The following is a 19,470-nucleotide window of genomic DNA, read 5'->3' as shown; positions in this document are numbered from 1 at the left end:
GATAGAGACATATTTAGTTACACTCTATCGCACGACTTTAGAATGATGAAAGAGGTGAATTTTCTTAAACATCTTATATCCTCTAATTCATAAATGTGGTGCGCTTCACATTCATGAACAAAAGTCTATTTGATGTGGCTTATGAGATATCCTAGAACCTTTATAAACCTTGTGTTGTAAATACCTAGTTGTCACGATTGAAAGTATCCCAAGGTATAACATAGTGTATAGGACCCCGAGAGGACCTACACAAGCCACATAAAATACATCATACAAGATAAAATAATATAAATAATTTAAAAGAGGTATTTCAAATATAAAAGGAGTTTAAAGAAAGCAGAAGTCTACATACATCTTAAAAGCCATCTAATACATCAAGAGGAAAGTCATTGGGACGTAACCCATACATCACGTACAAAGTCCCGAATGGTAATAAAATAAGCCAACAAAAGAAGTCTCGGTCCTTGAACATGAGGACTCACCAATCTTCAAAGTCTATAAAACCAACTAGCCACGAGTACGGGAGGTAGGAGCATCAAACCGTGCATTAATGAGATAATGTAGGCACAAGTATGTGTTAGTACATGCAATGTATTAAGTATGAGGCGATATGCATAAATATATTCATCATAGTATGAATGACTTAAAATTAGTAGGAATGAAGAATTAAAACAATTGAAAGCTTTAAGGAAGAAATGACATGAAAATCATGAAAACCTGGTCAATCTCATTAACATAAAGTACATAAGAAAAGCTCTGAACAAAAAATAATCAATTTGTGGGATACTAGGTTTAACCGATAATAGTATCAAGAGAGTTATACCATGGAATCCGGTATATGCCTCATACCAAAAAAAGGGGGAAACTACTTGCCAAGGTAGAATCTATACATATCATCATTTTCTAAAGAGGATCCACTAGCTAGGTGATTTAAGATAATCCTACAAAGGCACATAGTTTGGTACTAGAGGTTACTACAAAAGACTACCCTGCTTGAGCCTCCACCACAAAGCCTTCTTGGTGCTAAGTCTAAATCCCAACGAAATAGATAAAAGCCAAGTATTAATTTAACAGGGGGAAAGGAAATGATCAATACCAATCCACACATTTCAAGATCAAAACTTTGAATATCTCCTTAAACATAATTCAACTTGGATGAGAAAACATTTCACGAATATGAATTATTTTGTTAGAAATACCTTTAACAATCATGATCATCATTGTAATTGAGAAATATTTTCACAATAGTATTGATACATTCCTTTGAAAGCATTACCAAATAATTTATAATCATTTTATAAAAACATGCATATCTTCATAATTTCATAATTCATATATTTATGGGTTCGTCCTAGGATCATAGTAGAAAAATATAATTTAGGCATGGGTCAATGTAATTTCAACTAAAGATCATGTATTAACATCAATTCATGCACTAGAAGATTTAATTAACCATAAGCAATCATAATTAGATGAAACCCACATTCATTGAATAGAAACCCTAATTTGGTAAACTGAAAATTGATTTGGGAAATTGAAAGCCTTGAGGACCCCAAGAGGAAAGGACTCCATATGTGAATACACACTACCTTGTTCTTTTAAGCCTGAAAATGGAGAATTTTGAAACATTAGGGGAACCCTAGCTCATCTTCTTCTTCCTTAAAATTTAGAGAATTTGAGAGGATGAATTTGGTCAAATTTTGATAATTTAGGAGAATTAGTTGTAATGGGTAATTTTGTGGTTTAAAACGTTTATATAGGGCTTAGGGTAGAAGGAAAAACAAAATTGTATTGGGTTAAAATAATTAGAAAAAGACCCAAAAGCCCTTTAAAAAAAAACAGTTGGACTCGACCTATGGTATAGACCTAGGGTTCATAGGTTCTTCAACAAACCTAATGCTCAACCGTAGAAAGATTGAGAAACTATTGTTTGGACCAACTTTTGGAAGAATCCATGTACGGCTCGTAGGTCTTCCTACGGTCCGTACATACCAACCATAGAAATCAACTTTACCCCCTTAAAATTTCACGAAGTCTTGAAGTGACCTACGAGACCTACCTATGACTCGTATTTAGTTTGATGGACCATCCTGGTAAGTGAGAAAAAGGTTTCTAAGACTTGATTTTAGAAAATTATTTGCCCACTTCCTACAGTTCCCATCTATGGCCCGTAGAAGCTTATACATTTTGTAGATTGGAACCATAGACACCGATCTCAGAGGCAAAACATAATATTCTTATTTAATTCCAAGTTCCGAGGTGTTAAATGTCTCTTGGAGAAAGAGATGCAATTTGAGTGTGACGGCAATTGTGGCAGAGAATTAGAGGCACTGAAGAAAAACTTAATCTAAGATCCAATCTTGATTTATCTTAATTAGGAGCTACTATTTCGAACTCATGTGTGATACAAGCAATGTAGCAGTGGGTACATTACTTCACAAGGAAAAGATAGTGTCCCATTTGAACTATTATGCTAGCACAACCGTAGAATATACCCAAGCTAATTACATTGTTACATAGAAATGAGAGGCTTGCCTCAGTATTAACCTTCCACAAGTTCAGTTCGTATTTGGTATGTACAAAGTAATTGTCTTTACTAACCATTCTACAATTAGGAATCTATTCAACAAAAAGTATGCTAAGCCAAGGCTGATTCAGTGGATTTTCATGTTACAAGAGTTTGACTTGAAGATCAAAGATTAAAAGGCATAGAAACCAAATTGTTAATCATCTCTTACGTTTGAAAGATTTCGCTCATATGCCCAATGAAGGACAATATGGGAAGAGTTTCCAGATGAGCAATTGATGGCCTTGCATATCATTCAAGTGCATGGTATGCTAATATAGTAAATTTATTGGTAAGTGGAGTGTTCTCAAAAGGCGCAACCAATCAACAAAGAAAGAAGCCAAAGAATGATGCAAAGTTCTACATATGATATGAAACATTCTTGTTCAAGGACAGGGTAGATTAAGTGGTGAGAAGATGCATTCTGGAAAATGAGGTCAAGCAACTGCTCGAGTATTTTCATACACCACCATACGGAGGACATCATAGAGGAGAGCACACGGCTCACAATGTATTGCAATTTGTATTTTTTTACCCTCGCTGTTCAAAGAATTGATATCCTATGTGAAAGAATGTGACCAATGCAAACGGTTGGGTACTATATATAGAAGACATGAGATGCCACTTAATAATATTCTTAAGGTAGAAATCATTGATGTTTGGGGGTGTTGGCCTCATAAGTCCCTTCCCACAATCAGATGGACACAAATACATTCTAGTGGTGGTGGGTTCTATGTCCATGTGGATCGAGGTTGTCGCCTTTCCCACTAATAATTTAAAGGTGGTGATTAAATTCAAAAGTAAGAACATCTTCACTACATTTGGTACTCCAAGGGAGATCATTAGTGATGGAGGAAAGCATTTCATTAACCATTTGGTGAAGAAACGTTTGGCCAAGTATGTTACACGTCATAAGGTGGCTATGAAAAATCACCAACATACTTGTGGCCAAGTAAAAGTGTACAATTGAGAGGTGAAGCAACTATTACAGAAAACAGTTAATGCGCAAAGGAAATATTGGGTCCGGATGCTTCATGACGTGTCATGGGCATATAGGACACCATATAAGAAACTTATAGGAACTTCTTCCTATTACATGGTATTTGATAAAGCATGTCATCTTCCGGTAGTTCTAGAGAACCAAGAGCATCAGGTGATCAAAAAGTTAAATCTTGAATCATAACTAGCAGGTAGGAATACAGTAGGATAATTGCACGAACTTGAGAAGTATAGGCTCCATGCTTATGAGAATTTTAAGCTTTACAAAGAGAATACCAAGACATGGCATCAAAATCACATAATCACTCGCACTTTTACTCCAGGCTAAAACATGTTGCTCTTCAACTCTAGACTTAGAATATTCCCCAAAAAAATAAGGTCTGATTTGAGTGGGATGTTCAAAGTGGTGTTGATGACACGACATTGTGTAGTAAAGCTTAAAAGCAAGGATTCAATAATGTTCTTGGTGAATGGACAACGGGTCAAGCACTACTTTAGGAAGGATGTGGATCAAGATCAAGATCGATAAGCCTTTGAGCTAAATGATGAACGATAATAAGATGAGTTGAGTAGTGATATTAAATGAGGCGCTCCATGGGAGGCAACCCTTGAATTGTTTGTAATAGTTAGGTGTTTCTGATTTTTGAACTTTAATTTTTATCATAGGATTTAGTTTTATTTTCAATTATTTGTAATAGTTCGGAGCTATAGAAAAAATGGATAAAAGAGCGAAAACACAAAAAAAGGGGTTGTGCCACGACTAAAACTAAGGCATTGGGGTGGGAGAAAACTCACCATTTTTCTTACATGGTTTAGTTGATGCGCATGAATAGGAAGAGGTGTCATATGTGTCACAACCTAATATACATTCTAGACATGACATGGTGTATAGAACCCTGAAAGGCCCTACACAAACCACTTAGCATATATAATATAATAAAATAGAAATCAAGGAGTTCAAAAGAAACATTTTGCACAAAAGAGTTTTACAAAAGCAGAAGTCTAACATAAGTCTCAAAGCCAGATTACATCAATAGGAAAGGGATTGGGACGTAACCCATACATCACATACAAAGTATAAAATGCAATGACATAAAACTATAAAATGTCCCAGTTCTAAAAAATATGACGACTCACCGTTAGCTTAAAGAACCCAATAGATGTCTAGCCACGAGTGTGCGAGGTAGGAATGTACGATCGTACATTCATGAGATAATGTAATGAAAAGTATGCATTTAGTACATAGAATGTACTAACTATGTTGCAATATGCATAAACATGAACATGATGATATAAATGACTTAAACAAATTGTCATGACCATAATGGAACGCTTAAAAAGCCTTTAAAGAACACTCAACAAGGATGAGAAAACCTTTTACCAATATGAATCTGTTTTTTAGAAATATTTTTCACAATCATGAACATCAATGTAGGTGAGAAATCCTTTCACCATAACATAAATACTTTCCTTTCAAAGCATCATTTATTCATTTACAATAGCTTCCTAAAAATATGCACATCTTCATAAATTCATAATTCATTATGAATAACTCATGGGTAAAGCATAGGATCATAGTTGAGAAACATAATTTAGGCATGGGTCAGTGCAATTTTAACTAAAATGGATTAACATCAATTCGTGCATTAGAATACTTAATGAATCATAATCAATCCTAATTGGACGAAACCCACATTCGTTGAATTGAAACTCCAATTTGATCAATAGAGAATTAAATTGGAAACTAAAATCTTTAGGACCCTATGGAGGAAAGGAATCCATGCATGAATACACACATACCTTGATCCTTTAAGCCTAATAAAATGGAGAAGTTGGAAACTTGAACAGAACCCTAGCTCTTATTCTTCTTCTTTACTAGGTGGAAAGAATTTTGGGAGGATGAATTTAGTCAAGTTTAGGAAATTTAGGAGAATAAGTTTAAGTGGGTAATTTGGGTGTTTAAAAACATTTATAGGTTTAGGGTAGTTGGAAAAAAGATATAGTATTGGTTTAAAATAATTACGAAAATTCACAAAAGCCCCTTAAAAATAATTGTCGAGCCTCACGTATGGTCCGTAGGTCCTACTTCAAACCATCCTAGTTAACCATCGGTAGATTCAAAAACTTGTAATCAAACAGTGGCATGTATAGGTTGTAGGTCTACCTACGGACCATACATTTCCACTATAGGTCCTAATATATATTATAAAATTTAACCTCATTTTCCCCTCTCACCTAAGAATGCCATCTACGAACAATATATGCTTCTAACAACCATAGGTTGGGAGCCATAGGTCATGCCTGCAACCCAAAGTCCGTAATTGTTTTCTTTCTAGTGCTAATCTGAGTTTTAACATTAGGAACAAGATCTTACAACCCTTGGGAAAATTCTTCTCAAATGGAACTCAAGACATCACAAGGAGATTAGGAACAAGATCTTACAACCTAACAAGAACACAACATCATAAACAACACATAACCAAGGAGAAATATCAATTATTATTTTAACCAAATTCAAAAAATCATTTCATCAGGTATCCATGCAAGTCATACTCAATGCACATAATCATGAAGAAATCAACCACAGCTAAATAAAAATCTCAAAAGCAAGAATGCAGGAGCATGCATGAATGAAAAAACATAGGAATGATTAAGACATGAGGATGAACCATGAGGAACTAATTACCTCTTGCTAGAAGGGGATTGGAGGGAAAGAGATTGGGGTAATGGGACATTATATCAGCATCGGCTTCCCAATGAACACCCCAACTCTTTTGTTCCTCCATAAGACCTTTACGGATGCAACATGATTATTTCTTAACTCCTTAACTTGCGGGTCCAAACTATCAACAAGAACCACTTCATAAGAAAGACTCTCTTTTATCCCAAGACATTCTAATGGTACTATGTATGTTTGATCATCAACATATTTATTAAAAAAAGAGACATGGAAAGTGGTTGTACCGATACTAAATCATTAGGCAAATCAAGTGTTGACACCCAATTTTGACCGACCTTTAACCATTGTTTGTAATGCTATTCAATTAAATACATATTTTAAAATATATTTTGAGTTTAAAATTTGGTCGATTTTGTCTAAAATATTATAATTTTAGTATGCATGCCCTACAAAAATTATAGTGAATATTATTAAATTATTCTATTAAATTATTATTTTTATCGATATTTAAACTTGAAATAATTATTTTACTCAAATGTTTTAAAAGATTATATAAAAAAATATTTTAATATATGTGATATTTTAATTGGATAGCATTTCCTTAAATTTCCTCTTAATTATTTAATTCCTAGCCTATTCCATTCTAATTCCTTTCATTTCTAGCCTGTCCAATTCAAATTCTCCTTTGAATTATAGCCCTTGTTGATTTCAATTTTAACCCATTCTTATTACAAGAGTCCAATTCAATTAAATCTCAGCCTTACATTCATTCAATTTAACTCTAACATCCTATCCTAGCCACTCATCTGATGTCATCTAGATGAATGAGATTAGCCTCCTTCCTTTCCTATTTTAAATAAAATACCTCAAACCCTAAAATTCTAATTCATTCTCCTCTCTCTAGGAAGGCAACGCCGCACCTCCCTCATCTCTCCCCTTTCCTACACTCCGACAAAGGTCACCGGACAGCAGTTGCCACCTCCCCTCATTCCTCTTCTCTTCCCCTCTCTCTCTTCTTTTCTCCGTCTGTCCCTCTCTATTCTCTCTTCTCTCCATTGAGAGCTCCTTAGTAATAGCGAACAAGCAGCAACAGCGATTAGTGGCTGCCTCTCTCTGTTCCCCCCTCTCTTCTCTTCTCTTTTTCAGTCGAGCTGCTGGTGAGGCCAGCAGCAGTAGCAGCCGGCGAGGAGAGCAACAACAGCTCCGGTAAACACAAACTAGCACGAGAGCCAGCTCCATCCAGCAGTAATCCAACACACCTCCTTCTTTTCCGGTGAGGTAGTGAATTCCGTTGAAATGCTCCACCAGCAGCTGCATGGATATGAGTCTCTCTCTGCAAAGCTTTGATAAATTTGTCAAATCCTAGATAAGAAATCCAGCCAGCTTTGTCTTTTTAAGGTTTACTTCCTGTTTATTTATATTTATAGATTGTTGTTACTGATGCATAATTGAAATTTGGGAAATATTTATGATTTAGTTCTTGAAATCTTGTTATCTATTTGGTCTTATAATGCTTGATTGTTTTAATTTGTAGTTGTGTACTGATTTTGTTAGTGCGCTGTTGCAAATTTCATCTCTTGAATCGATTATGATTGACATAGATTGTATCTTCTAATGCTTGATTTTTAGAATCAATTATGATGGCTCCAATATTAGCCTTTTGGTGATCTTCATTCTTGTGGTAAATTAGCTAATATCTTATGCCGAATGGATCCGACATATATCAATCATGACATTTTGTGCCCCCCCTAATTTGATTTCAAACGACTTTTTTTTAGTTATGGTAAATTCTGGTTTGATTGAATCACTGTGATTGTGGTAAATATTTACTTTTCCTTCTGGAGGTGATTTTTATCCTTATTTAAATCGATGCAGATTCTTATTCTTTTATTTTTGGTAAAATACCTCTATTCATTTCTTTATATTATTTTTTTAAGGAAAATTGGTCGAGATATGCTCTTATTAATTTATTTTTCTCCCTTAATTGTGTGCCCCTCTTTGCTATATAAAAAGACCTCTCTCATTCTTTTTGTGAGTCGGACACATGGTCTACACATTATTCTGACAGACCTACTCAGAAATCTTGACTTTTCTCATACTTCAATACTAAAAAAATAAAATTGCTCTCTACTCTTTAAAGTATAATTAAGTTTTTCAAGTAAACACAAAAAACTTCTCTATACTTGCTATTTTGCCGTGCATAGGTCTAATGTTTGATTAAGGGGTCTTCATTGCTGATATTTCTTGTCTACTTAACGGGTTAGTATTCTTATTTAGCATTTATATTATTTTGCATCCATACATTTAAGTAAGTTTGTAATGATAAAGGAAGCATCAGGGTTCGCTCTCTTCCCCCATTTACATGTGAATGTGCATGATGTCATATTTAGTGTTTATTATTTATTTGAGTAATCTGATGCTTGATTTAATATGAATAATGAGAGGAGCCCTTCTATTATTTTTGTGTTGTATTTCTTCTTTGATAAGCAGGGGTTTTGAGTTCAATTGATGAAGAGTCGCTTGAGATAGGTTTCCAGACAGGATTTAGTTTTATTATTATAGTTGTATTGCTTCATTCTTATTTGGTATTGTAATAGTTGTATTAACTCCAACTCTCTCTATATATGAAAATAACTTGGGGGGGATCGTCTAGAGGGGGAGAGGATATACGTGGTACTTGTTACTCTATTGCAACTTATTTATGTTAGAAAAGTGCCTTATATGATTGTAATTTGTTTTTTCGTTCTTATTATAATAACACTCATTCAAGACGCGTCTAAAAAAGTAACTACCGCCATTAATCAGCTCTTTAATATTATCTAATTATAGTTTACAGTTGATTGTGCATATTACTGGAGTGTCGTGACCACCTTCTAAATGATAACAATAAATAATATATTTGCTCCTTGTTTCATCTAATTAAACCAAAGCTCCTTTTATATAAAATGAATAAATATTTAAATAATTTATTTTGTATTGGAATGTGTTGCCATTTTAGATATAATGCATATAGGGTTAATTTTTATTTTATTTTTTATTATTCTGGTGTAGAAAACATGCCTATAGATTGTAGATTTTGTGTCTTTACTTAGAGATCATGCCTATAAGACTTGATTAATTAGATTAATATTCTAACTGAATCTAATAAATTGCAGTATGTTAATCATTTAGTTTATATTTTTTAGTATAATAATTTTCTAGAAATCATGTTCATAGGAGCTATTAAATAATTTCCAGCATGTCTAGAAAACAAGATGAATCTGCAAATAATGTTATCCCCACTGTTAATCATTTCTGCACTACATTCATTTTGTGCCACTTAAAATAAAATTAACTAACTATTCCCAGCATGTCATAAATAAATAAAATCAACTTATATGACTGTTTTCGGTATATTTAAGAAAAACCAGCATAGTGAACCGTCTAAGCTTAAATCTGAAATAAAATTTGTCTGATATAATTATTTTTTGCATTTTGAACACTGTCCTGCTATTTAAAATAAAGAATTTTCTACATATTTTAATATGTCCATGTTGAGAATAATTACCAATTAAATCTGCCCCGTCTTAAAATATGTGTCCTTATTCTTGACCGATCTGCGCTAATAATTAAATAAAATCTGCTACTTTTCTAAAATATTTTTTTACATTTGTGATCACTTTTCTGCTATGTTTTAAAATCAAATTAACTAATATCTGCATTTTGTAATAATTTTTGCCACTCTTAATTAAGTAATTTACTGTTGTAATGCTCGTATTTGTATGCCACACACTTAGAGTCCATTATGAGACTTTACATGTTAAATGAACATCCTATTTGTTTGACTTGATGTCAAGGTGGGCCTATTAGGAATCTTTATTTTATTTTAGTCTAAAACCGTTGTGTTAGTAGTCCAACGCCTCTTGGACCTTAAGTGGGTACGCTAGGCACCTTTTAGAGACGAAAAGCATGTGGTAGTGGGGTAGGGGTAGTCTAGGCCCTACGGAGATGATGACATTGCCTCGAGCCGTAAATGACAAACATTTGTTTTGTCGGTCCCTATATAGAAGCCAAGCGCTTATTCGTAAAGTCCTCCATAGTCTCCCTTTCCTTTTGTCCCTTTATTTGTTTATAATTATAATTGTTTGGGGTAGCGTAAATAAAATATAAAAAATTGTATGCTTATTTAGTTGTGTAATTTCTGTCTTCTCGCTTATCTCTATATTAGTTGTTTAATATTTATTTGTTATTATGTTAACACATAGTCTTGCATGTTTAAATAAAATAACTAAAGAAATTTTAATTGTTAAATATTATGTTATCACCTAATTTTGCATCTTTAATTAATTAAATGAAGTAATTTTAATGTTAAATATTATGTTATCACTTAGTAAGCATGTTTAATTTAAATAACCTAAATAAATGAAGTGACCTTAATTGCTACTTGTAACCCCACATAAATTGCATGAGATACGGCCAGGACCCACATTTGTGGACTTCGAGGGATGCCTAACACCTTCCCCTCGAGGTAACTTGAACCCTTACCCTAATCTCTGGTTCGTTGACCTTAGCTAGAATTAGTTAGGTTAGATAGGTGCCCTAACACGCCTTAATTCGTTATGTGGTGACTCTTCAATTTTCAAAAGTCCAAAAGATTTGTTAGGTCGAAACGCCATTTTTGCGAAAAAATGGGGCACGACAGAATGACGACTCTGCTGGGGATATTAGGTCCTAACCATTAAGTGTTTCATGCTTATGTGGGGTTTACTTTATTTGGTTATTTCATTGTTTGTTTGGTTATTAGCATGTTAAGTTGTTATTAGTTTTTCATGTTTATTTGTTTCCTTATTTATTGCATATTTTCTATTTTCCACCTCTTTCCCTGTATTGATTTATTTATTGATTTCCTTAAAACTATTTATGTGTTACCGTTTTTCAACTAAATGCTAAATGTTATCGCTTTGATAAACTGACATTCCACTCATACTTCCCCCCAATTGGGACCCTCTTTTTTTTATTATTTTGTTCTGGTGATGGTGTGTGACTATGTACATCTCATAAATACTCCAATTCTCTTCAATAACCTTATATTAGAGAGATGGTTGAGGCATGACAGATGTGGATAGTTTTATTATCGTGGAACCATGTGCCTTCTCGCATAGAATCCCTTTCAAGTCTGTGTCAAGACAACCCTTAGAATTTTCAATTAGGGCATAAATGTGGCATAAACCTTTGGGGATTTGACCCTTGGTGTAAATTCGCATAATTAGTAGCCACCCTATCGTCTAAAGGGCTTCAACACCCGTTATACAAATTGCATAATTATGTGTCAATGTGATCACGATTATAAAATTAAACCAAACTTTGCCAAAATGGAGTTCAGAATTTGTTTGTTGTTCTGTTTGCAGAGTCATGGATGCTTTCCTCACCCCAAACCCGCAAATAGTCATAGATGTAAACTACAAGCTAAGGAACTGGTGGATTGATATTAAGAGAGATCGCGAAAGAGAGATCCGTCATTTGTGGGGCGGGCTTACCTGTCTCATCTTTGTCATTCCAAACCCTCACCTGATCGCCTTGCTGGAATTTTGGGACCCCGTGAGGATGGTTTTCAAATTTGTGGATTTTGACTTAGTGCCAACGATTGAGGAGATAAGTGGTTTCATCGATCTGCCATACCATGAGTATGAAATGATCGTACCATATAAGCCATCATCGAGGGAGTTTCTAAAAAGTCTGGGAATGAAGTCAAATCCAACACTGCCTTCTTTAGACCTTGGGTGGATTCATTTCTACTTTCTATAATCGCGATTTGGCCGAGAGGATAGTTATTACTCTTTTGGTGATGGGTTTGAGTGCTCCATCGAAGAATGGGAAACATATCGTCTAAATGCCTTTGCCATTGCTCTATTAGGATCCCTGGTTTTTCCTATGATAAGGGGAAAGATTGACACACATTTGGGTTATATGGTCCGAGATTTAGCTCAAACAAAGGGCAAACCTAGGAAAACTATAGTTCCCATGATCCTGACAAAAATAATGAGGAGTCTGTCAAGATGCATCAATGGTAGAATGTTTTTCGAGGGATGCAACTTTTTGCTGCAACTATGGGCTATTGAATAGTTCTACCTTCAGTCTGATGCAGTAGACATCTTTCTTGGTTATGGCAACAACATTGATAATCATCCAAAAAGAATGGTAGCCTTCACCGCTACTTTTGGATTCGTGGACTGGCAAATAGTTTTGATAGATCTCGAAAGTGGTCGCATCCAATGGAAGCTCCATTGGTTGTCCACCACTCATGCAATAGTAAGAGGTGATGACCGATACTTAATTGAGCTCATTGGCTTAAAGGGTGTTTAACCATACGTTCCTCTTTGGGTACTCCGCCAATTTGGGCGAACTCAAGTAATTCTGTTTCGGTCTGACATGGAGCAGTTTAAGTATGAATTTGGATTACATAAATCACAAGTCCACAACATACTTCGGAGATAGGATCGTGTGTTGGCCATTCCTATGCGTGCACGACTGGCCTTATGCACACGTGAGTATTACATATGGATCCTAAAAGAGGTTAAAGACAGATAATTGAGTGGGGAAGGTAACTATGGGTTCACGGATGAAAGGAAAAACATAATTCACGCAATGTGTTGAAGATCGAAAATAAAGTCATTCCCTATACAAGAAGTCAATTGGCGCCAAGCTCTTGGAGCCGATATCTTCAAGATTTCAGGATTTAGGATGACTTTCCCATTGTTACCCCCTATCCCTTAGTTTATTTCAATTTTTGTTATGATGCATTTTTTCGAATTTTATATTAAATAAAGTTTGTTTATTTCCTCTGATCTAAACACCAAATCGGCAAACAAGGCTTGAATTAATTATTGTGCATCACTTATATGTCGTCTTAGGCCTACCTCTGGCTCAACGAGGCTCCTTGCATTTACGACATTTATCTTACAACAATGTGTTTGCTATCTCAATTTATGAAATGTTCTAACTTGGGTTTTCTTTTGCTTTTCCTCTTATTTTACCCTTCCTCTAATGGTTGATACGTAGACCGTGGCTCACCAAACACGATCAATTGGCGCTCTTCCTTCTCTTCTAAGTGAGAATCGCAACGGAAAGAGGAAGATGCCTAATGATAAGGTTTCGGGTTAAGCCATTGAAAAGGAGTATCCTCCAAGCAAGTTTATCTCACGTTTGGAAAAGAAAATAAAGGAATTAGAAGAAGAAGTATCTGATATTCACAGGTGGGCCAAGTTATTACTATCTGTCAATCCTACTATGGAGACAAACATAGATAAGCCGCCTGTCACAAGTCAAGCCACTCTCAAAGATAATCTTCCACCCACTCACCCCACTTCTCATCCTCCACCAACTTACACCACTTCTAAAATTCAACCAAGCCCCATTCAAATACCTCCAAAGAACACCCACTTTCCAAATTACCCATATCATCCTCAACATAATGCTTATTCTTCCAGACCTCCATATCTTACTTCGCCTCTACCGAGTCCTACCATACAAGCTCCTTAATATCAAATACCTGTACACCAAGTACCTTGGTATTGTGCACCGCTCATACCATATCAAATGCCTCTTTATCAAAAGCCTACTTATCCTGTTCACAATATCAAAACCCTCACTCAAAAACATATTCACAAATATCTATTCAATGTTGAGAAGAGGCCCATCAAAATTTACACTCCTTTGATTGAGCCTATAGATCAATTCTATGAAAAATTGAGGCTTGCTGGTCATATCTCTCCTACCAGTGAAATAAGGATGAATTTTCGTGCAAGGTGGATTGAACCCTCTAAGGTTTGCGCTTATCACTAAGGGATGAAAGGACATACCCTAAAAGAATGTCGTGATCTGAAAGACAAGATTCAAAAATTGATTGATACCAATATCGTATACTTGGAGAGCTTTGCGCCAACGAAATCCCAACAGTGAACATGTCGAAGTTCATTTGAAGCAGTTTCCAAATAAGGCTTGCGCCATTTAAGTTCAAGCTTTCTACATTCAGACAAGGACAGTACCCATGTTAGTGTATGGGAAATAAAGTTGGTCAAAATCTATCATTTCAGTATTGCTTAAGAATGTTCTTGCTTTTGGAACTACATTAGACCTGATTCCCGTTTAAGAGGGAATACGTAGGCGCTCCTATGGGTTCGGTCTTATCATAAAAAAAATTACATTTTCCCATTTTTGACTGTGTAACTGGGGCAGAATTTTTGGAGAGTGTCTCAAAAATTCAGAAGGACATTTTCTTACAATTGAGGATACTGGGGCAGAATTTTTGAGAGGAACTCAAAAATTCCTTCAAAAGCATTTTATTCTCGCAAATCAGTGACTGGGGTAGAATTTTTGAGAGGGTTTCAAAAATTCCTTCAAAAACATATTTTCTTGCAAATCAAGACTGGGGCAGAAATTTTGAGAAGATCTCATAAATTCACAGCAATCAAGCTACAATTTACAACAAAAATCAGAATAACAGAAGTTCTACACTGGGCGGATATTTTGAGAGGGACCTCAAAATTTTTGACAACACTTCAAAAGACATTCGAGTAGACATCTGAGGAGCACACTATGCCAAATCGGAGATACATATCAACCTCCCCCTTTTACTATTTATCTTTGAATGTAGAAAATACAGGTAAATACACAGGAAGTAGCTTCAACACTGCTTGAAGGATCAACGTACCACTATATTGAGCCCGATAAATCGCTAATCAATGGCATCATGTCCTTCCAACAAGGCGAAGGACCAAACTCATCTATACCGAGCCCAATCGCCAGTCAAATGATATACTATCCTTCCAACATAATGAAGGATCAAGTTATTTTGAGCCCGACAATAGCCAGTCAAATGACATACTATCCTTTAGACATGATGAATGACCGAATTATCAAGCCCGAAAAATCGCCATTCAACGACAACCTCTCTTTACTATAGGACGGAGGGTCAAGCTGCAATATTCCAACCTCAAAAGTCTCGAACAAACGGCACTTGACCCTTCCAACAAGGCTAAGGTCCAACGATACTTTATGCCCTCAAACAATTATCGCATGAGCCCGAGATTACATTGTGCCCGAATTTGCATTATGCCCGAAGATTATATTATGCCCGAGATTACATTTGTGCCCAAGGATTGCGTTATTGCATGTGTCCAAGATTGCATTGAGCCAGAGATTGCATTGTGACCAAATATTGCATGTGCCCAAAGATTGCATTATTGCATCGTGCCCGAGATTGCATTGAGCCCGATATTGCATTGTGCCCGAAAATTGCATGTACCCGAGGATTGCATTATTGCATGTGCCCGAGATTGCATGTCCCCGAGACTCTATTGTGCCAAAGAATTGCATGTACCCGAGGATCGCATGTTCCCGAGATTGGATTGTGCCCGAGACCGCATTCTGCCCGAAAATTTTATGTCCCCGAGGAATGCATTATTGCATGTGCCCGAGCTTACATTTGTGCCCGAATATTGCATATGCCTGAATTGCATTGTACCCTAAGATTGCATGTGTCCGAGAATTGCATTATGCCCGAGAATTCCATGTGCCCTAATAAATTCAAATCATGTATCAACAGATACCCAAATTATAGATACTCTCTCTTTACTCAATATGTATATTCTGAAGGCGTTATGCTCTACAAGTATCTTTCATGGCCTGCGGACATCATATCATGGCTTAAGGATTTAATTTATGTTTATCATGATCCAAAGGTGTCATAGTCTAAAGGCATCATTTTTCATGGCCCGCAGACAACATTTTCATAACCTTAGGATATAATATTTACTACCATGCCCCTAGACATAATAACCTAAGACATCATTTTCATAGTCTTAAGGCAAACATCATGGTCGATATGAAATTGCATCATGTTTACTTTTAGCGTTTGTTTGAAATATTTGCTCTAATCGTATTACAAGCTACAGATTTGCAGATTATAGGCGATATCAATCCCCCTCTCGGATGTGATTATCGTGATTACATTTATTGCAACAAAGGCCCTATCAAACTCATTGCTACTCGTATCACCGTTTTTTATTTAATCCTTGGCTAGTCATATTACCACTTCTCATCGGATTCTTCGCTCTTAAGCTGGAAATTGCTTTGTCATGCTCTTCTCGCTACTCTAATCCTATACATTCAAGCCATTATCGTTCCCGTTCGAATACCGTACCACAATTTCATCTTTTAGGAGCTTCGTTCGTTCCTAAATCTAAAAACTACACACGACTTGATTCCTGTATAACCAGAGACATATAGGCGACTTAATACCAAAGTCTCGGTCGTACCCCTTTTCAACTCTACATCGTTTCAATTGATCCCGCTGACATCTCTCATCGGTCAGACAAAATTGGCAACTGATTCAACGTTGGTTGCCCGACAATTCATCTTTCATTCTCGAACAACTAAGGGGCAGCTATTGACACCCAATTTTGACCGACCTTTAACCCTCTTTGGTATTGCTATTCAATTAAATACGTATTTTAAAATATATTTTGAGTTTAAAATTTAGTCAATTTTGTCTAAAAAATTATAATTTTAGTATGCATGATTTACAAAAATTGTTGTAAATATTATTAAATTATTCTATTAAATTATTATTTTTATCGATATTTAAACAAAATAATTATTTTACTGAAATATTTTAAAATATTATATAAAAAATATTTTAATATATGTGGTATTTTAATTGGATAGCATTTCCTTAAATTTCCGCTTAATTATTTAATTTCTAGCCTATTCCATTCAAATTCCTTTCAATTCTAGCCTATCCAATTCAAATTCTCATATAAATTATAGCCCTTGTTGAATTCAATTTTAATCCATTCTTATTACAAGAGTCCAATCCAATTAAATCTTAGCCTTTCATTCATTCAATTCAACTCTTACATCCTATCCTAGCCACTCATATGATGTCATCTAGACAGATGAGATTAAACCTCCTTTATTTCCTATTTTAACTAAAATACCTCAAACCCTAAAATTCTAATTCATTCTCCTCTCTCTAGGAAGGCAGCACCGCACCTCCCTCTTCTATCCCCTTTCCCACACTCCTACAGAGTTCACCGAATAGCAGTCGCCGCCTCCCCTGGTTCCTCTTCTCTTTGCCTCTATCTCTTCTTCTCCATCTCTCCCTCTCTATTCTCTTTTCTCTCCAGCTAAAGTTCCTCAGCAACAACGATCATTGGCTGCCTTCCTCTATTCTCCCCTCAGACTCTTCTCTTTTCCAAGCAAGCAGCTGGTAAGACCAATAGCAGCAGCAGCAGCAGCCGGCGAGGAGAGCAACAACAGCTTCGGCCAACACCAACCGCGCGATAGCCAGCTCCGACCAACAATAATCCAGTGCCTCTCCTTCTTTTCCGGCGAGGCAGTGAACTCCGTTGAAATGCTCCACTAGCAACTACACATAATTGCATCTCTCTCCACAAAGCTTCGGTAAATTTCTCAAATCCTAGATAAGAAATCCAGACAGGTATGTCTCTTTAATGTTTACTTCATGTTTATTTATATTTATAGATAGTTATTACTCATGATAATTGAAATTTGAGAAATCTTTATGATTTAGTTCTTGAAATCTCGTTATCTATTTGGTGTTATAATTCTTGATTGTTTTAATCTGCTATTGTGTACTGATTTTGTTGGTGGGCTCTTGCAAATTTCATCTCTTGAATCGATTATGATTGACGTAGATTGTATCTTCTAATGCTTGATTTTTGGAGTCAGTTATTATGGCTATGATGGCTTAAATATTAGCCTATTGGTGATCTTTATTCTTATGGTAAATTAGCTAATATCTTATGCTGAATGGATCCGACATATATCAATCATGTCATTTTAGTACCCTCTAATCTCATTTCAAACGACTTTTTTTTAGTTATGGTAAATTCCAGTTTAATTAAATCACTATGATTGTGGTTAATATTTACTTTTCCTTCTGGACGTGATTTTTGTCCTTATTTAAATCGGTGCAGATTCTTATTCATTTATTTTTGGTAAAAGACCTCTATTGATTAATCTCTTTATAGTATTTTGTTTAAGGAAAATTGATCGAGATATGGTCTTATTAATTTATTTTTTCTCCCTTAATTGTTTGCTCCTCTTTGTTATAAAAACGGACCTCTCTCATTCTTTTTCTGAGCCGGACACACGGTATACACATTATTTTGACAGACCTACTCAGACATCTTGACTTTGCTCATACTTGAATACTAAAAAAAAAATTGCTCTCTACTCTTTAAAATAGAATTAAGTTTTTTTGGTAAACACAAAAAGCTTCTCTATACTTCCTATTTTGCTATGTACAGGTCAAAAGTTGGATTAAGGAGTCTTTATTACTGATATTCCTTATCTGCTTAACTGGTTAGTATTCTTATTTAGCATTTATATTATTTTGCATCCATACATTTATGTAAGTTTGTAATGATAAAGGAAGCATCAAGGTTAGCTCTCTTCCCCCCTTATATATGTGATGTATGTGCGTGATGTAATATTCAGTGTTTCCTATTTATTTGAGTAATTTGATGCTTGAGTTAATATTACTACGTCCTTTTGTCCGTCTCTATTAAAATGAATAATGATAAGAGCCCTTCTATTATTTTTGTGTTGTATTGTTTCTTTGTTAAGCAGGGGTTTTGAGTTCAAGTGATGAAGAGTCCCTCGAGATGGGTTTCCGAACAGGATTTAGTTTTATTATTATAGTTATATTGCTTCATTCTTATTTGGCATTGTAATAGTTATATTAACTCCAATTCTCTCTCTATATATCAAAATAACTTGGGGGGGGGGGGATCCTCTAAAGGGGGAGGGGATATACGTGCTACTTGTTACTTTATTGCAACTTATTTGTGTTAGAAAAGCACCTATATGATTGTGATTTCTTTTTTCATTCTTATTCTAATAATACTCATTCAAGACGCGTCTATAAATAAAATAAAATAAGTCACTACTGCCGTTAATCACTTGTTTAATATTATCTAATTATAGTTTAAAGTTGATTGTGCATATTACTGGAGTGTCATGACCACCTTTTAAAATGATAACAATAAATAATATATTTGCTTCTTGTTTCATCTAATTCAACCAAAGCTCCTTTTATATAAAATGAACAATTATTTAAATAATTTGTTTTGTATTGGAATATGTTGCCATTTTAGATATATTGCCTATACGGGTTAAATTTTTATATTTGTTTTATTATTCTGTTGTAGAAAACATGCCT

The sequence above is a fragment of the Solanum stenotomum genome, chromosome 9 (genome assembly GCF_019186545.1).
Source record: "Solanum stenotomum isolate F172 chromosome 9, ASM1918654v1, whole genome shotgun sequence".
NCBI classification, from domain to species: Eukaryota; Viridiplantae; Streptophyta; class Magnoliopsida; order Solanales; family Solanaceae; genus Solanum; species Solanum stenotomum.
This window is presented reverse-complemented; position numbering follows the sequence as displayed.